The sequence below is a fragment of the Callionymus lyra genome, chromosome 19 (genome assembly GCF_982586985.1).
Source record: "Callionymus lyra chromosome 19, fCalLyr1.hap1.1, whole genome shotgun sequence".
In the NCBI taxonomy this organism is placed as follows: Eukaryota; Metazoa; Chordata; class Actinopteri; order Syngnathiformes; family Callionymidae; genus Callionymus; species Callionymus lyra.
In genome coordinates this window covers 118,895-139,873 of record NC_141836.1, presented here as the reverse complement: position 1 = coordinate 139,873, position 20,979 = coordinate 118,895, and the positions used below count along the sequence as shown (strand labels likewise).

The window sequence follows — 20,979 nt, the reverse complement described above, 5'->3', positions numbered from 1 at the left end:
AACAACCTGCAGAACTGAAAATTGCAGCAAACTAACTCACTGAGCTAGAAGTTCTTGATAGATCCGTTGGTAATAATAATAGAAGACAGAGAAGTCAACGAAATGTCATCAAAATGAAGACCAATCATTGAAATATTAAATAATTAAACTTGTTCAGGTTGTGTCGCCCCCTGCAGGATCACAAGAGAACAGCCTGTCAGGTCTTCGATAACAGGTCGACCATGAAGGTGAAGGAAATAAGTGGACTTGAACCCAGGTCATAAGAGGTCACGGATCTTAAAAAAGATCAATCACTGTAACCACTGGACCACGAAGGCTGAGCTGTTGCCACAGAAACTAAGTTATAAGACTCATATGACACTGAAGTTGAAGTGAAGTCAAATTTTCAGCATTGAATTGACGCATCGAAAAGAAGACGCTCTCATGTCCTCTAGTGTTCATTGAAACAAAGGTGAATATAAAAGTGGTCAGTTATTAAATCCTGAAATATTTACTAAACTGTTTGTACTTTGTGGTCTCAGTGAGTCACATTTATCTTCTTAATTCCACAAATAAACGCAAACATGAATAATGTATAACGTGCTGCAGAAGTTACTGCAGACGCTGAACCAGCTGATGCAGTCGTCGGTGATGAAGGAACAAGAAACTTTCTTTTTTTTTCCCCCAAGTACGTTTATTGAAAATAGTTCAGTCATGGATACATTTGCACTGTGATATTCCTCCTTTTATTTCAAACAAACCTGTTCAATTAAATACAACAAAAACATTGAGATAAAAAATCATGACATGAATGATTCTACATGTTCATTATATCTCACACTGCTAACAGTACTTTGAGTACGAAATGTATATAATATATTTTATTATATATAGAAATATGTCAAATTTATGTTGAACTATACCCAAATATATAAAAAAAGTTTTAATAAAATTATTTTACGTTCTTTTTTATTGCAGTTAGAAATGTTGTCTTTATTATATATATTTAGACAACTCGTAGGCTCCGCCCACTGAACTACCAACATTCATCCAATCAAATTCAATTTTGAATTAGACAAATTCATTCATTTATTTTTCTCTCATTGTAACTGACAAAATCACTGCATTCTTTTATTATAACCACTTTTATTTGCACATTTTCATGACTAAAAGTAAGGGAAAAATATGAAGTGATGATTGAAAACACATTCTTGATCAAACCAGTGTCACATCGACATCATTTCCACACAATCACGGATGTTTCGAGGGTTTAAAACTGATTTGACCCTTTTTTTTTTTAAATACACACACTTTCACATCTAGACGTTCATAAGGCACGACGGCGGCGTCGAAGGTCGTTCTCTGGAGGTTCTTGAGTTGATCTCAGAAGACGGTGGCTTTCATGTCTTGGCTGAAAAAGGCTCCGAACTGCAGGTCTTTGGACATCAGCTCGTCCTCCACGTTCTCCAGCGCCCACTTGTGTTCCACGATCTCCAGAGCCTCCCACTCGCTCTGACGCAACACGGGAGAGCAGAGGTCACGTGACACCATCCAATCATCAAACTGCCCACGATCTCACCTTGAAAGCTTTGTTGGGGTCGGGGGGCATCGCCATGGCAGCGCCGGTCATCTGGTCCTGCATGATCCTGTATTGTCATGTTGGTCATTTGGTGACCTTTAAAAAACATATTTTTCAGCAACTGGGCTTCATCAAGTATCAAACAGATCACACCTACCATGATTTTGTTCAATGAGATGAAAACTTATTTGATGTTCAATCCAGTGTTCAGGTTGACTTCAGTGCTTATGTTTTAGTAGAAGTGAAGCTGTGGTGCTTTAGTTTAATACATGGACACAGCACTAAACTTTCTTGTTAGTTGTTTTTTTAGATTTTGGGATCAACCGTCACTTTTTAGTAATGGGAGAATTATTTCTCTGCACTGTGCGAGTCGTCCCAGAGCCATTGTTCAGCCTGAAGCCAATACGTTTTTAGGTTGAAAAGTTTGCCCCCCTGAAAAAATGTAATGCCCCCCCTTAAATGTTTTTCTGCAGCCGGGTCTGTCAGTGTTATACTAGATCCACTCAGTATAAACTGTTGTCAACATTGAAGTCAAATCATCTCCAGAAATGATACTTTGTGATGAAGTCTTAATGTTAAAAGAGACAAATGTAATAATATCTTTAATGAATCAATTCATGTACATTTATATCAAACCTGCTATTCCCTGCATGATGGGATCAGAAACACTAGAATTCTACTTTCTCGGTACGTTTTAGATTTACAACACATGGACATACAGTAGATCTGACTTAATTATTAAGGTCATGTATGTCATTAATCATTTTTCTACTTAATGACGACATCATTAAAAGTGTGAACTGCAGTCACACTGCAAGTTTATGTCCATAATCCTTAGATATTCTCTCCAAATGAGAACAATTTAACAGAAGAGTTTAACATTACCTTGGCTGTAGTCATGCTCTGTAGACAGAAGCTTCACCTGCACAGGTGATCTCATTAGCTCGTCCTGTCTCTCCACCTGCACGCAAAGCAACTTGTACTCTCTGCTGCCCTCTAGTGTTGCTAAAACGATTTATTATGTCCAATAAACAAACCTACAGAAAGACTTAACAGTGTGGGTCTTTCTTTTTATTTCAAGGGTCCCCATTTTATCTCAAACATCAATATAGCTAATATTTAACACTAATTGGTAAATATCAAACATGTATGCTTCATTACAGTTGAAACAATTGTTCTCTGGTAACAAATATTTATCATTAAACATGTGTGTTCATGTATGATCCATGGCACTCATCATGATGGAAAAATATGATGGAAAAACATTCTATTAGTGTCAGTACAGTACACGAGGTTGGAAATCAACCACGCATTTGCGCATGCGTTGTCCACCTACAAGGAGGTTTATAACGGTCAGACGCGGAAGAATCTACGAAACTATCACTGATAGATTCTCAAAAATCATCTGATATTAAATGATCTTTTCTCTCAAGGATAAGGATGTTGAAGGAGTGACGTCACAGTGTCCACTGTTGAAGGATAAGGATGTTGAGTGTCCAGCTGGAAGGAGCACAGGTACATGTTGTGGTTTATTAAAGTCTCTTTTCATTTTATTGACATCGGTAAATGTAACGCTAAGTTTAAGTGAAGGTATCAAGACCTGTGGCCCTTCCCAGCTATCTTCTAAATAAATAAGATATAAACTAGATTTATGCTTCATTTATCTCCGTTGGTTTTACTGTAGTAATGATAGATTTGAACTCTACAGCAAAAACGGGCGTGTCACTACCGTAATACTGTGTATAGAAGCGCTTCAAACGTTAAGCGGGGAGAAGAACCCCATGTTTGCAAGTTAAATCTTCTAGGCCAAATCACAAATACAACACCATTTTATACCATACCAAGATTATTAACAGAACGTGAATCAATGCAAATATAGTTTATCAGTGTGAAGAATTCTAAAAACATACAGACTCCTCACATTATTTTTCAACTAAAAGCGAATACAGTCGTAGCTCTGCAATCAAACTGTCTCCTTTGTTTCCTCAGATTGTAGATGGTGGATCTCTCCTCCTGGGACCTGACTGGAATGTTTTAAGATGATGTGGAGAACAGTGGTGATGCTGATGCTGGTGAGATAACAACTATCTACTTGTTAACAATACGTGTTGCTGCTGCAGTTGTTTCAAAGTTTGATTCTTTGCATGTTTAGTAGAAGACATTTTTTTCTCAGTGTCAACATTGTATCATATTGTCCCATCACAAGTGGTCACTGCCCTAACAATGTTTCAACATATTTACATGGATTGTGTTTTTTTAACTGTTTTGTTGCATATTTTAAATGGGTTCTCTTTTAAGTTTATTCAGTGAACCCCTCTTTGGTAAGTCCTGATCACTGTAGACCAGCTCTCGAAGGAAGTCTGACGGCCTTGTCACAGAAGGTGGAATTCAAACCTATGGTTGATCTACGGGCAAAACCTACGGACAATATCATCAAGCATTAATAAAGTATAAAAAAAACTTCACAGTAACACAGATAAAAAGACGAATCTGCCAGATATGACGTCTTGAAATGAAATTGTGCTCATCTACTCTCACTTTCTAAATATGGTGAGACTGATGAAGATGGTTCATAATTGTTTGGTTTATACAGTTGCTCTCCACTATAATGGAGGTAAACACACTCACCTGTCACTGGTATGAATATGTGTTGAGGACAGATGAAGGAGAAGAATGTTGTCCAGAGTGTTTTCCAGGTAAGATCCAGTCTTGGTCCTTGACTTTGTTTGAGGTTCAGACATACAACAATGACACTATGACAACTATAACACTTTTGACAATGTTTTTGCTACTTTAGGTAACAGGCAGAAGTCTTAGTCAAACTAGTGATTTATTATTTTGTCTAACAGGTCACAAAGTAAGAGTTGATTGTACAGAATATCAAGCTACATCAAAGTGGCAGAACTCTTATTGTCACGAACCGATCAGGGCAGGAGACCCAGATGCGGAAGTCAAAACATCCACGGAGGAAAAATTCAGAAAAAAAAGTCTTAAATAAATCCAGAGCGGTCCGTAATAGGAACAAAAAAACACAACAGGCACTCGGGGCGAAGGCAGGGCACTTCTGGAGATCGGGGTCCCAACAGCAACTAAAACAAAAAGACAAAAGGACTCACTTGAGTAAATAAAAGTGCTGACAACGTCAGGAGTATCCAAAGGATTATCCAGTTGTGATTCAAAGGCGAGGAGCGAGATCGAAAGGACAGCCAACCTGGTCTGGAAACGCAATACTCTGGCGAGTTCTTCCGGGTAGAGACGCTCCTTATCAATGGGAAGAACCCGCCACTCCATCATCCCCAGCCGCGCACCTGCCAGCGTCTGTCACTCAAAACACAGGACACATGAAAACGGAAAACCACCTTCAAAATAAAACAAAAGAACATAAGCATGACACTTGTATGTTGATTCTACCACATTTATTCTGCCTATTTTAAATGTTGACCTTTTTTCTTATAAGAGTAACTGTCAGGAGTCTTGATGTAAAACGTCACTCAAATGTGTCATTTATTTATTTCTCTCACAGGATTCAGAGTCAATGTTCATTGCACAGAATTTCCATCTCCGTCCTTTTAAAAGGTTAAAATTCTCCACTGTCTACAGTTGTTTTAATTCATATGTATTGTCCTTTATCTATAAAGTCTTTTTAAAATGTGTTTAAAAGTCATTTGATATGACCTTATTGTCAATAAGCATCCCTGTATCGTTCCTATTTGAATTGAGGTAACAGCCAACTGTGTGAACTCTTCCCACCTTTTCTACTCACCCTCATGTCGACTAATGGTTGGGATTCTTTTTCAGAGTAATCCTTGTCTTTACTCTTCATTAAGAGCAAAACTCTTGTCAAACTCATGTCCTCCTGTGGTCTAATGGTGGAGTCTCAGCTCAACACTTGCAGAGTCATTGGTTCAAATCCCAGCTCTTGCATTTTAATACTCATCACTGTTTATGTTAGTTGGATAAATATTAGAATGGAAAACTCTCATATGTGGCTGAATAGCTCATTGGGATCAATACCTGTATTGCAGAGTTGAGATGAAGAACAGCTGTAGGTTCAACTCCCACATTTTACTGAAATTGTCATTGACAATTGAGACGTTAAGAAAGATAAATGGGCTTTAAGACATTTGTAAGTGTGGTGAATTAGCTCACTGGGATAGAATCTGGTAGTCCATCTGGTAGGTTGTGGGTTCAAGTCCCACTGACTACATCTCTGATTTTATCACTTCTGTCCAAATGTTGGACATAAATATATCCTAATCAAATGATCATTTGTGGACAGTGGTGGTTGTGTGGTTAAACCAAAAGTCACTTCACATGTGTCAACTCCCTCAGGTTGTGGGATCAAATCCCATCAATGTGTTATTTGATTTTATCACTTCTGTCCAAATGCTAAACATAAATATATCCTAATCAATTCATTGTTTGTGGACAGTGGTGGTTGAGTGGTTAAACCAAAAGTCACTTCACATGTGTCAACTCCCTCAGGTTGTGGGATCAAATCCCATCAATGTGTTATTTGATTTTATCACTTCTGTCCAAATGCTAAACATAAATATATCCTAATCAATTCATTGTTTGTGGACAGTGGTGGTTGAGTGGTTAAACCAAAAGTCACTTCACATGTGTCAACTCCCTGAGGTTGTGGGATCAAATCCCACCAATCTGTCATTTGGTTTTATCACTTCTGTTGAAATTATCCACATAAATATATCCTAATCAAATGATTATTTGTGGACAGTGGTGGTTGAGTGGTTAAACCAAAAGTCCCTGCACATGTGTCAACTCCCTCAGGTTGTGGGATCAAATCCCACCAATCTCTCATTTGGTTTTATCACTTCTGTTGAAATTATCCACATAAATATATCCTAATCAAATGATCAATTGTGGACAGTGGTGGTTGAGTGGATAGAGCAAAAGTCCCTGCTCATGTGTGAAGTCCCCAAGGTTGTGAGTTCAAATCCCACTGTTCCACAAATCAGAGTGGAAACCCAAACATATGATGTGTTCAGACATTTGCATGAAGTCCTAGAGTGGACAAAAGATGGAGTGACTTGGTACAAGGGTGAGTGGGGCTGATTAAGGTGGATGGAAATTGGAGAAAAAAAGAAAAATATCAATTTTTCATAAAATAAAAATCTTTTATTTTGCTTCTTGCACATGACTGTCAATCACTTCTCAATTTTGATCCTTGTCAACCATCTTTCTTTTATCCTTGTCCACCATCTTTCTTTTATCCTTGTCCACCATCTTTCTTTTGTCCTTGTCCACCATTTTTCATCCTTGTCCACCATCTTTCTTTTGACCACCATCTTCCGTTTATGTCTCAAATGTCACGCCGCAGCTTAGCTCACTTTAAACACATCAGTGTTCATATGTTTGGGTTTCCGCTCTGATTTGTGGAACAGTGGGCTTTGAACCCGCAACCTTCGACTTCACACTTGAGCAGGGACTTTTGCTCTGACCACCGAACCACGGCTGTCCACAAATGATCATTTGATTAGGATATATTTATATTGAATGTTTGGACAGAAGTGATAAAAATGAGAAGGAAGGTTGGTGGGATTTGAACTCACAACCTTCAACTTCACACTTGAGCAGGGACTTTTGCTCTGACCACCGAACCACGGCTGTCCACAAATAATCATTTGATTAGGACATATTTATATTGAATGTTTGGACAGAAGTGATAAAAATGAGAAGGAAGGTTGGTGGGATTTGAACTCACAACCACATGGTCTTCACAATGAAGCAATGACAACTGCTCTTACCACTCAACCAGAGCAGATACTATGATGACTGCTGAATTAACACTTTTACACTTTAAATGTAGACTTGTGTAGTTAAAATTGTCAGTGGGGTTTGAACCAACAACCTGCAGAACTGAAAATTGCAGCAAACTAACTCACTGAGCTAGAAGTTCTTGATAGAACCATTGGTAATAATAATAGAAGACAGAGAAGTCAACGAAATGTCATCAAAATGAAGACCAATCATTGAAATATTAAATAATTAAACTTGTTCAGGTTGTGTCGCCCCCTGCAGGATCACAAGAGAACAGCCTGTCAGGTCTTCGATAACAGGTCGACCATGAAGGTGAAGGAAATAAGTGGATTTGAACCCAAGTCATAAGAGGTCGTGGATCTTAAAAAAAGGACAAGAAGTGTTACCACTCGACCACGAAGGCTGAGTTGTTGCCACAGAAGCTAACTTATAAGACCAGGTGACACTGAAGTTGAAGTGAAAAAGTGAAATAAATGGGAAGTTAAAGTGAAGTGAACAGGAAGTCAAAGATGCCAAATTGGTAGTTGAACTCATTACAAAGAGTAGACTAAAGTGATTCAAAGTGTTGAGGACATATCTGGGAATTGAACCAGCAACCTGCAAAATCCAAAAATGCAGGCAACTTAGTCACTGAGCTATAAATTGTGGAAGAAGATGATGGTGATAATAATAGAAGACAGAGAAGTCAACAAAAGTTTCATTAACATGAAGATGAATTCTTGAAATAATACAACTTGATCAGCTTGTGCCGCCCCCTGCAGGATCACAAGAGAACACTCACTCAGGTCCTAGATAACAAGTCAACTATGAAGGTGAAGGAAATAAGTGGACTTGAACCCAGGTCATAAGAGGTCACGGATCTTAAAAAAGATCAATCACTGTAACCACTGGACCACGAAGGCTGAGCTGTTGCCACAGAAACTAAGTTATAAGACTCATATGACACTGAAGTTGAAGTGAAGTCAAATTTTCAGCATTGAATTGACGCATCGAAAAGAAGACGCTCTCATGTCCTCTAGTGTTCATTGAAACAAAGGTGAATATAAAAGTGGTCAGTTATTAAATCCTGAAATATTTACTAAACTGTTTGTACTTTGTGGTCTCAGTGAGTCACATTTATCTTCTTAATTCCACAAATAAACGCAAACATGAATAATGTATAACGTGCTGCAGAAGTTACTGCAGACGCTGAACCAGCTGATGCAGTCGTCGGTGATGAAGGAACAAGAAACTTTCTTTTTTTTTCCCCCAAGTACGTTTATTGAAAATAGTTCAGTCATGGATACATTTGCACTGTGATATTCCTCCTTTTATTTCAAACAAACCTGTTCAATTAAATACAACAAAAACATTGAGATAAAAAATCATGACATGAATGATTCTACATGTTCATTATATCTCACACTGCTAACAGTACTTTGAGTACGAAATGTATATAATATATTTTATTATATATAGAAATGTCAAATTTATGTTGAACTATACCCAAATATATAAAAAAAGTTTTAATAAAATTATTTTACGTTCTTTTTTATTGCAGTTAGAAATGTTGTCTTTATTATATATATTTAGACAACTCGTAGGCTCCGCCCACTGAACTACCAACATTCATCCAATCAAATTCAATTTTGAATTAGACAAATTCATTCATTTATTTTTCTCTCATTGTAACTGACAAAATCACTGCATTCTTTTATTATAACCACTTTTATTTGCACATTTTCATGACTAAAAGTAAGGGAAAAATATGAAGTGATGATTGAAAACACATTCTTGATCAAACCAGTGTCACATCGACATCATTTCCACACAATCACGGATGTTTCGAGGGTTTAAAACTGATTTGACCCTTTTTTTTTTAAAATACACACATTTTCACATCTAGACGTTCATAAGGCACGACGGCGGCGTCGAAGGTCGTTCTCTGGAGGTTCTTGAGTTGATCTCAGAAGACGGTGGCTTTCATGTCTTGGCTGAAAAAGGCTCCGAACTGCAGGTCTTTGGACATCAGCTCGTCCTCCACGTTCTCCAGCGCCCACTTGTGTTCCACGATCTCCAGAGCCTCCCACTCGCTCTGACGCAACACGGGAGAGCAGAGGTCACGTGACACCATCCAATCATCAAACTGCCCACGATCTCACCTTGAAAGCTTTGTTGGGGTCGGGGGGCATCGCCATGGCAGCGCCGGTCATCTGGTCCTGCATGATCCTGTATTGTCATGTTGGTCATTTGGTGACCTTTAAAAAACATATTTTTCAGCAACTGGGCTTCATCAAGTATCAAACAGATCACACATCACACCTACCATGATTTTGTTCAATGAGATGAAAACTTATTTGATGTTCAATCCAGTGTTCAGGTTGACTTCAGTGCTTATGTTTTAGTAGAAGTGAAGCTGTGGTGCTTTAGTTTAATACATGGACACAGCACTAAACTTTCTTGTTAGTTGTTTTTGTTTAGATTTTGGGATCAAGCATCACTTTTTAGTAATGGGAGAATTATTTCTCTGTACTGTGCGAGTCGTCCCAGAGCCATTGTTCAGCCTGAAGCCAATACGTTTTTAGGTTGAAAAGTTTGCCCCCCTGAAAAAATGTAATGCCCCCCCTTAAATGTTTTTCTGCAGCCGGGTCTGTCAGTGTTATACTAGATCCACTCAGTATAAACTGTTGTCAACATTGAAGTCAAATCATCTCCAGAAATGATACTTTGTGATGAAGTCTTAATGTTAAAAGAGACAAATGTAATAATATCTTTAATGAATCAATTCATGTACATTTATATCAAACCTGCTATTCCCTGCATGATGGATCAGAAACACTAGAATTCTACTTTCTCGGTACGTTTTAGATTTACAACACATGGACATACAGTAGATCTGACTTAATTATTAAGGTCATGTATGTCATTAATCATTTTTCTACTTAATGACGACATCATTAAAAGTGTGAACTGCAGTCACACTGCAAGTTTATGTCCATAATCCTTAGATATTCTCTCCAAATGAGAACAATTTAACAGAAGAGTTTAACATTACCTTGGCTGTAGTCATGCTCTGTAGACAGAAGCTTCACCTGCACAGGTGATCTCATTAGCTCGTCCTGTCTCTCCACCTGCACGCAAAGCAACTTGTACTCTCTGCTGCCCTCTAGTGTTGCTAAAACGATTTATTATGTCCAATAAACAAACCTACAGAAAGACTTAACAGTGTGGGTCTTTCTTTTTATTTCAAGGGTCCCCATTTTATCTCAAACATCAATATAGCTAATATTTAACACTAATTGGTAAATATCAAACATGTATGCTTCATTACAGTTGAAACAATTGTTCTCTGGTAACAAATATTTATCATTAAACATGTGTGTTCATGTATGATCCATGGCACTCATCATGATGGACAAATATGATGGAAAAACATTCTATTAGTGTCAGTACAGTACACGAGGTTGGAAATCAACGACGCATTTGCGCATGCGTTGTCCACCTACAAGGAGGTTTATAACGGTCAGACGCGGAAGAATCTACGAAACTATCACTGATAGATTCTCAAAAATCATCTGATATTAAATGATCTTTTCTCTCAAGGATAAGGATGTTGAAGGAGTGACGTCACAGTGTCCACTGTTGAAGGATAAGGATGTTGAGTGTCCAGCTGGAAGGAGCACAGGTACATGTTGTGGTTTATTAAAGTCTCTTTTCATTTTATTGACATCGGTAAATGTAACGCTAAGTTTAAGTGAAGGTATCAAGACCTGTCGCCCTTCCCAGCTATCTTCTAAATAATCCACGGAGGAAAAATTCAGAAAAAAAAGTCTTATATAGATCCAGAGCGGTCCGTAATAGGAACAAAAAAACAAAACAGGCACTCGGGGCGAAGGCAGGGCACTTCTGGAGATCGGGGTCCCAACAGCAACTAAAACAAAAAGACAAAAGGACTCACTTGAGTAAATAAAAGTGCTGACAACGTCAGGAGTATCCAAAGGATTATCCAGTTGTGATTCAAAGGCGAGGAGCGAGATCGAAAGGACAGCCAACCTGGTCTGGAAACGCAATACTCTGGCGAGTTCTTCCGGGTAGAGACGCTCCTTATCAATGGGAAGAACCCGCCACTCCATCATCCCCAGCCGCGCACCTGCCAGCGTCTGTCACTCAAAACACAGGACACATGAAAACGGAAAACCACCTTCAAAATAAAACAAAAGAACATAAGCATGACACTTGTATGTTGATTCTATCAAATGTATTCTGCCTATTTTAAATGTTGACCTTTTTTCTTATAAGAGTAACTGTCAGGAGTCTTGATGTAAAACGTCACTCAAATGTGTCATTTATTTATTTCTCTCACAGGATTCAGAGTCAATGTTCATTGCACAGAATTTCCATCTCCGTCCTGCACTGTCTGTGATGATGGAACTTACATGGACAAATTGAACCGAGAGAAACATGGTTTCAAGTGTCTCGTCTGTACTGAAGGTAAAGTTTGTTCTTCACTAGAATGATGAGTTGGTCAGTATGTAGATGTGATGTAGAATTTGTTATTGACCAACAGGACTGAGAGAGATCAGATCCTGTACCTTCACAGCAAACACCAAGTGTGAACCTCTGGAGGGTTTTTTCTGTGTGGACGGCTCAGTGGACACATGTGTGGCAGCACAGCAACACTCCACATGTGAACCAGGACAGTTCATCATCAGAGCAGGCGAGTTTCACATCCAACATGTGAAATGCAAGAGTGCAGAAACTATAAGACACACACAATGTTCTTCACAGGAACGTCCTCCACAGACACTGAGTGTGGAACCTGCAGTGAAGGAACATTTTCAAATGGAACGTTCACGTCATGTCAGGATCACAAACAGTGAGTGAAGCTTCACAAATGTTTGCTCCAGATGTTTTCTTCTAAACTGTCTCCACTTGTCTTTGTAGATGTTCAACATATCTACGAGAAGGAACTATTTCTTCTGACTCTGTATGTCGAGAAGGTTTGACACCAGGAGAAGTGGCTGGAATTATTGTTGCTGTGATCGTTCTACTGATCACATGTTCTGTAGTTTATTGGTATAAAAAAAGAAAAAGAGGTAAAAAACAAATGCATTCATAAAAATCACATTATTATATTGATTTGTGTTTATCTGGAGTCATTTCCTTGAATTATTTTTCTCCTTAACCAGATGGAAAAGAGTTCAAGAGAAGAAGGAAGGTATGTAAGAATGTTTTTTAGTCATTTATCAAAGTGATTTAATGTTTAAATGTAATGTTGATTAATTTTGCAAATGTCATCACTTGTACAATTAAAATGAATGTCAATTTTGGTTTAATATCTTCAGCACTGCAGTATTTGTGCATCAGAGAAACGATCATTATTTCTTATTAGGAGGTGGCAGTGGGAATGAATGAATGTATGGATTCAACGGAGCATCCGTGAGAATTTCAATTAGTTTGAGCTTTTTTTTTAATCTAAACTGACTTATTTTTTTCTTGTCTTAGATCAATTTATTCATCTGAGAATAAGTCCGATGAAGTGGAACATGTTCCACTGATGGTAGAACCCAGGGAAGACCCAGAACACACTGAAGAAGCATGTTCCTCCACTGGGCTGGAAACACAGGGGGGTCCTCCAGAAAGAGCTGGACGATGTAACTGGGGAGAAGAAAGTATGGACCTCTCTGCTGAAGCTGCTGCCCCCGTGACAAGAATCCAGATAAACAGACCAGAGATAGCAGACGTTGAATATGAACTAATTGGACACGAGGATATTAAAGTAGATTGTTCAGTCATTCAATAGAATGTTTGAGTTTTATACAACATGAAAAATGTGTTCATAAATGATGTGTTCAGTGAACATAACATATTTCTGGCTGTTTTCATTTGCCTGTGTGTGTAGCTTAGTCTGTGATATAGAAAACAGTTTCTGTCAAAGCTTTCATTAATCTCATAAATGGCTGATCAGTTAAACATCAGCCAGGTTTGAGGATGTACTTCACTCCACAGCCGTCAGTGTTGCTTGTTCTTTCACTGCCCTTTTTGTGAGGTCACCAAATTCAGACCAGCACAGATGGACAAAACCCAACAGCACATACAAAGCCACTTGAGAAAGGCAATCATCATGGAGGTGTGTACAGTATATGTTTAGTTAGTTCCTCGTATATTGCATCATAAAAGTCTAACCGTTTACATTTTTATGTTTGACAGACTATCCGATACACAGATGTGGGCTGCAGACCAGAACCTCACGTCCATTGTCATGTGCGTGTCAATGTGTGTCAATGCGCGCGTGTGTCAATGTGCGTCAATGCTTGCGCGCGTGTCAATGTGCGTCAATGCTTGCGTGCGTGTCAATGCGTGTGCGTGTGTCAATATGCTTGCGCGCGTGTCAATGTGCGTCAATGCTTGCGCGCGTGTCAATGTGCGTCAATGCGCGCGTGCGTGTCAATGTGCGTCAATGCGCCCGTGCGTGTCAATGCGTGTGCGTGCGTCAATATGCGCGCGAGTGTCAATGTGCGTCAATGCTTGCGCGCGTGTCAATGTGCGTCAATGCTTGCGCGTGTGTCAATGTGCGTCAATGCTTGCGCGTGTCAACACACAACACACGCACGCACACATTAAACAAATGCGCACACCCACATTAAACAAACGCGCACGCACACATAAAACACACGCATGCATACACAGACATGCACTGACAAACGCACACACACACGGTGACATGCAAACATAAAACACACGCACGCACGCACACATAAAACAAACGCGGATTTTATAGGTTTGTTTGTGATGTGTAGTTATGCGTTTGTGTGCATGTCATTGGTGTGTGTGCGCATGTGTCAGTGTGTGTCTGCGTGTGCGTGCGTGTGTGTGTTTTATGTGTGCATGTCACCGTGTGTGTGCGTGTGTCAGTGCATGTCTGTGTGTGCATGCGTGTGTTTTGTGTGCGTCCGCGTTTGTTTTATGTGTGCGTGCGTGCGTGTGTTTTATGTGTGCATGTCACATGAAACAAATGCGCGCACGCACACATAAAACAAATGCGCGCATGCACACATAAAACAAATGCGCGCATGCACACATAAAGCAAATGCGCGCATGCACACATAAAACAAATGCGCGCACGTCACATAAAACAAATGCGCGCACGCACACATAAAACAAATGCGCGCACGCATATATTAAAGAAATGCGCACGCGCACACAAAACAAATGCGGAAGAGCACACAAAACAAATGCGCGCGCACAGATAAAACAAATGCACACGCACACAACACACGCACGCACACATTAAACAAATGCGCACACCCACATAAAACAAACGCGCACGCACACATAAAACACACGCATGCATACACAGACATGCACTGACAAACGCACACACACACGGTGACATGCAAACATAAAACACACGCACGCACGCACACATAAAACAAACGCGGGTTTTATAGGTTTGTTTGTGATGTGTAGTTATGCGTTTGTGTGCATGTCATTGGTGTGTGTGCGCATGTGTCAGTGTGTGTCTGCGTGTGCGTGCGTGTGTGTGTTTTATGTGTGCATGTCACCGTGTGTGTGCGTGTGTCAGTGCATGTCTGTGTGTGCATGCGTGTGTTTTGTGTGCGTCCGCGTTTGTTTTATGTGTGCGTGCGTGCGTGTGTTTTATGTGTGCATGTCACATGAAACAAATGCGCGCACGCACATATAAAACAAATGCGCGCATGCACACATAAAACAAATGCGCGCATGCACACATAAAACAAATGCGCGCATGCACACATAAAGCAAATGCGCGCATGCACACATAAAACAAATGCGCGCATGCACACATAAAACAAATGCGCGCACGTCACATAAAACAAATGCGCGCACGCACACATAAAACAAATGCGCACGCGCACACAAAACAAATGCGCAAGAGCACACAAAACAAATGCGCGCGCACAGATAAAACAAATGCACACGCACACAACACACGCACGCACACATTAAACAAATGCGCACACCCACATTAAACAAACGCGCACGCACACATAAAACACACGCATGCATACACAGACATGCACTGACAAACGCACACACACACGGTGACATGCAAACATAAAACACACGCACGCACGCACACATAAAACAAACGCGGATTTTATAGGTTTGTTTGTGATCTGTAGTTATGCGTTTGTGTGCATGTCATTGGTGTGTGTGCGCATGTGTCAGTGTGTGTCTGCGTGTGCGTGCGTGTGTGTGTTTTATGTGTGCATGTCACCGTGTGTGTGCGTGTGTCAGTGCATGTCTGTGTGTGCATGCGTGTGTGTGTTTTATGTGTGCATGTCACCGTGTGTGTGCGTGTGTCAGTGCATGTCTGTGTGTGCATGCGTGTGTGTGTTTTATGTGTGCATGTCACCGTGTGCATGCGTGTGTTTTGTGTGCGTCCGCGTTTGTTTTATGTGTGCGTGCGTGCGTGTGTTTTATGTGTGCATGTCACATGAAACAAATGCGCGCACGCACACATAAAACAAATGCGCGCATGCACACATAAAACAAATGCGCGCATGCACACATAAAACAAATGCGCGCGCGCGCACACAAAACACACGGATGCACACACAGACATGCACTGACACACGCACACACACACGGTGACATGCACACATAAAACAAACGCGGACGCACACAAAACAAACGCGCACGCACACATAAAACACACGCATGCATACATAGACATGCACTGACAAACGCACACACACACGGTGACATGCAAACATAAAACACACGCACGCACGAACACATAAAACAAACGCGGATTTTTTTTAGAATAGAATAGAATAGAAAAGCTTTATTCATCCCCAGAGGGGAAACACACTTTCACAACAGCGCAGATTAAAAAAAATATATATAGGTTTGTTTGTGATGTGTAGTTATGCGTTTGTGTGCATGTCACTGGTGTGTGTGCGCATGTGTCAGTGTGTGTCTGCGTGTGCGTGCGTGTGTGTGTTTTATGTGTGCATGTCACCGTGTGTGTGTGCGTGTGTCAGTGCATGTCTGTGTGTGCATGCGTGTGTTTAATGTGTGCGTGCGCGTCTGTTTTGTGTGCGTCCGCGTTTGTTTTATGTGTGCGTGTGTTTATGTGTGCATGTCACCGTGTGTGTGGGCGTGTGTCAGTGCATGTCTGTGTGTGCATGCGTGTGTTTTAGGTGTGCGTGCGCGTTTCTTTGATGTGTGCGTCCGCGTTTGTTTTATGTGTGCGTGCGTGCGTGTGTTTTATGTGTGCATGTCACCGTGTGTGTGTGCGTTTGTCAGTGCATGTCCGTGTACGCATGCGTGTGTTTTATGTGTGCGTGCGCGTTTGTTTTATGTGGGTGTGCGCATTTGTTTAATGTGTGCGTTCGTGCACAGTAAATTTCCAAGTGTCAAAAAGGAAGTGTTAATGTATTTTAACTATTTCATAGACTGGTTTAACTCTTCCAGATGTAACACAACAACAACAGGTGTAAAACGTGGCTCCTCCCCCTGCAGTGCTGTTGTCAATATCCAGAGTTAAAACCCAGGTGTTATTTATTCAGTGTAAAAAGTGAATGAACACTGTCAAGGGTCAATTTAACAATATTCAGTGTTAATATCTTAATATGCTCCGCCCATTTCAAATGATCCAGAAGTTTCTAGAGTAATTGGACCTCATGGACCACCGCCATGTTTCCATTGGTAAAGACTGTGGTAAGTCTCTCCATCTGCTGACTTATATTTAAATGAATTAAACGATTTATACAATTGTATTCACCGTGACTGTACTACCATTCGCTTTTTAGACTTCTAATGTAGATGAATTGCTATGTGGTTCACCAACATTAAGTTACATTCTATTACTTGTAATGCGGTACAGTTAACCTGCGCAGTGAACACCACGTGTAGACACTTGTAACCAATACCACTATGGATTATTGTGTATATTCGGTTTATGGTGCTCGCTCAAAACAACAGATGTATATGCTGTCTGTACATGCGCGCGCCAGTAAGTACGGTAGTTCATTCCCGCGCCACTCCCCCTCTGTCAGGCTTTAGTTTTTAGTAATGTAACCCAGCCGTTTATTTGTCGTTTTATGTTTCAATTATTTTCACTGGAAGTATATAATTAAACCCAGTTGTTATTTTCGTGTTTTATGTTTTATTACTTTTCAATGCATGTATCGCATCAAGACACTGTCGCTTTAAGACGGCCATTGTTTTTTACCTGCGTTCCACGGATGAGACGCGTGGTGTTCAGATGCTTCAGCGGCTCAGAGACTGAGACACGTGTAAGTAAGTAAGTAAGTAAGTAATATTTATTTATATAGCGCTTTTCGAGACCAGGGTCACAAAGCGCTTTAACAATCAAAAACAATACTCAAAACAGTACATACTTCAAAGATCAAGACAACACCGAGAACAACAAGTTCGAGAAATTCAAGGAAAAGCCTGAACAAATAGAAACGTCTTAAGATGTTTCTTAAAGGAGTCAGTAGACTCCATCAAGCGCAAAGAGAGAGGAAGATTGTTCCAAAGCTTAGGAGCAACAGCCTGAAAAGATTTCTCTCCTCTGGTCCTGAGCCGTGTGCGTGGAACCATCAGTAGATTCTGATCCACAGACCTCAGAGACCGAGCTGGGGTGTAAGGCTGGATCAGATCAGTGATGTAAGGAGGAGCCTGACCATGAATAGCTCTGAAAGTAAGAACCAGAATTTTAAAGTTGATCCTGAAAGAAACTGGAAGCCAGTGAAGAGTTTTAAGGATCGGAGAAATGTGAGTTCTCCTACTTGAGCGGGTCAGAATTCTCGCTGCAGAGTTCTGAATCAACTGCAGACGAGACAGCTCCTTCTTGTTAAGACATGAAAACAAACCGTTACAATAGTCCAGACGAGAAGAAACAAACGCATGGATTACAAGCTCCAGATCATGTTGTGACAACATTTTCCTAAGTTTAGAGATTTTTCTCAGTTGAAGGAAACAGTTTCTGGTCAGTTTTCTGCAGTGTTGAACAAGAGACATGTCTTTATCAAATACAACACCCAGGTTTCTCAGGCTCAGTTTGACAGACTGACCTAAGTCACCCAAGTACTGACTCAACCATGGAATCTTATCATCAGGAGCAATCACCAGAGTTTCAGTTTTGTCCACATTAAGCTGTAAAGTGTGCCAACGCTCCTGCAATTTTACTGAATACACTCGCTTATCACTCCTAGGTGAGCCTAAACAATACGTTTATATTATTGTTTATATTGCTGTGTGTAAATGAATGTTGTGTCGAAGCAGCTATTTAAGTTTTTGTGTGAAACTTGAAGCATTGTTTTATAACTTTATTCAAGTGTATATTTTCGATAGTATTTTATATTGTACTGTTTCACTTTGTTTTGAAAGTAAGTTGCACTTTATATTTTGTTATCGTTTGGTGTTCAGATGCTTCAGCGGCTCAGAGTTCACCGCATCTGTTATTTAACACGCCGATTAAACGTTCGTGCTGTTGTATGGTTAACAAGCGTTGAATGTGTTGAAGGTGCCGTAGCTAAGAATCTTGAATATTAATAAAATAAATCGCCTACCATGACCCACCAATATAGCAAACTTTTTATTGGAATATAAATATATTTTCGTCCTTCAAAATAACAAACAAAATACGTGTGTGAGTTACATTATAATTAAAAAAGCTAAGTTTTAGCGAACTAGCTCTCGTGTTAACGCACCACAGAAAGTTACATTACACGCAATGAAACATTATTTCTGAGTCTTAAAGCAATAATGATATCTTACCTCAATAGACGAGTGACGCGCACCTGATTCCGTCAAGTTATGCACAAACGTGAGGATAAAATGCGATCGATCTTTGTCAACAAGTGTGACGTCATCATCCGGAAGTTGCGTATGCGGCAATTTGAAAACTTTTTAGCTGACGCTAAATTTAAACTAAACTTAACTCGGTCTTTATACAAGCACGCATCTACTATTGTATTCATGGCGCTTTTAAACAAACAAGCACAATATCTCATTGTATTCCTGTGGTGTGACGTCACCGCTGCAGGATCAGTTGATTAGCATGTGTGACGTCACCCCTGCAGACTCGCGATTAATGTTGACAAACGTCACGTAGACGCTCATAATCGCAGCTAAATAAAAAGAAAACATATGTCCATAAACGCAATCTCAATGAAAGCTTCTATTTTCATAGAAAAGCGCACCGGATTATAAAGAGGATCAAGCGAAATAGCACAGACTTTATTTTACTCATTCATAAAACAATGTCAACATTATGGAGTTGAAACACCTAAAAATATACAATATAGTCACTTTTACAGGACCTTTTAAGCATGTTTTAATCCGCGAGAGCTTCTTGACTTCCGCGATGCGTAAACAATCCAAGCTCCAAAAAATTAAAATTAAGCATTTTTACCGATTTATATTCACTCTGTACCTCCTTAAAGTGGTTTGAGGTCGTTAAGCACAATCAGGATTAGAATCACACTGTTGACATTAAACATTTCAAATGAGCTTCATAGTTGTAGAATTACGGTAGCCAAATGAAACAGCGACACGTCACGTTACCAAGGCAACGAAGAGATGGGCGACGCGTCAAATGTAACCCGGGTCGTTTGAATCCGACGTCGGGGGGTGCTCTGTATAATACTGGGTGACCCGTGCGTGTCAATGCGTGCGCGCGTGTCAATGTGCGTCAATACGTGTGTGTCAATGTGCGTCAATGTGCGTCAATACGTGTGTGTGTCAATGTGCGTCAATGCGTGCGGGTGTGTCAATGCGTATAGACGTGTGTTTATATGTGTGTACATATATGTGTGTATGTGTATAGACGTGTGTGTGTATATATGTGTGTGTATGTGTATAGACGTGTGTGTGTATATATATGTGTGTATGTGTATAGACGTGTGTGTGTGTATATATGTGTGTGTATAGACGTGTGTGTATATATATGTGTGTATGTGTATAGACGTGTGTGTGTGTGTGTGTGTGTGTGTATATATATACGTGTGTGTGTTTATATATGTGTGTATGTGTATAGACGTGTGTGTGTATATATATGTGTGTATATGTGTGTATGTGTATAGACGTGTGTGTGTGAGAGAGATCAGATCCTGTACCTTCACAGCAAACACCAAGTGTGAACCTCTGGAGGGTTTTTTCTGTGTGGACGGCTCAGTGGACACATGTGTGGCAGCACAGCAACACTCCACATGTGAACCAGGACAGTTCATCATCAGAGCAGGCGAGTTTCACATCCAACATGTGAAATTCAAGAGTGCAGAAACTATAAGACACACACAATGTTCTTCACAGGAACGTCCTCCACAGACACTGAGTGTGGAACCTGCAGTGAAGGAACATTTTCAAATGGAACGTTCACGTCATGTCAGGATCACAAACAGTGAGTGAAGCTTCACAAATGTTTGCTCCAGATGTTTTCTTCTAAACTGTCTCCACTTGTCTTTGTAGATGTTCAACATATCTACGAGAAGGAACTATTTCTTCTGACTCTGTATGTCGAGAAGGTTTGACACCAGGAGAAGTGGCTGGAATTATTGTTGCTGTGATCGTTCTACTGATCACATGTTCTGTAGTTTATTGGTATAAAAAAAGAAAAAGAGGTAAAAAACAAATGCATTCATAAAAATCACATTATTATATTG

At 40.0% G+C, this 20,979-nt stretch overlaps 3 long non-coding RNA genes across 4 annotated transcripts; 1 reads left to right on the top strand and 2 right to left on the bottom strand.

Annotated features, from left to right (window-relative positions):
• Positions 1 to 1,127: 1,127 nt before the first annotated feature.
• LOC148058792 (uncharacterized) lies at positions 1,128 to 2,680 on the bottom strand. Its single transcript, XR_015709464.1, has 3 exons — positions 2,444 to 2,680; positions 1,559 to 1,654; positions 1,128 to 1,491 (listed from the first exon to the last, which is right to left on the bottom strand). It is a non-coding gene; the product is annotated as an uncharacterized LOC148058792 (long non-coding RNA).
• Positions 2,681 to 2,837: 157 nt separating this feature from the next.
• LOC148058791 (uncharacterized) lies at positions 2,838 to 12,030 on the top strand. Of its 2 annotated transcripts, XR_015709399.1 has the most exons (4): positions 2,838 to 3,073; positions 3,548 to 3,630; positions 11,684 to 11,809; positions 11,886 to 12,030. It is a non-coding gene; the product is annotated as an uncharacterized LOC148058791 (long non-coding RNA). The 2 variants fall into 2 exon arrangements; XR_015709400.1 differs by lacking the exons at positions 11,684 to 11,809; positions 11,886 to 12,030 and adding an exon at positions 5,082 to 5,123.
• On the bottom strand, positions 9,228 to 19,169 carry LOC148058790 (uncharacterized). The gene is made up of 5 exons (XR_015709398.1): positions 19,094 to 19,169; positions 11,372 to 11,478; positions 10,374 to 11,249; positions 9,481 to 9,576; positions 9,228 to 9,413 (listed from the first exon to the last, which is right to left on the bottom strand). It is a non-coding gene; the product is annotated as an uncharacterized LOC148058790 (long non-coding RNA).
• Between the last annotated feature and the right edge of the window lie 1,810 nt (positions 19,170 to 20,979).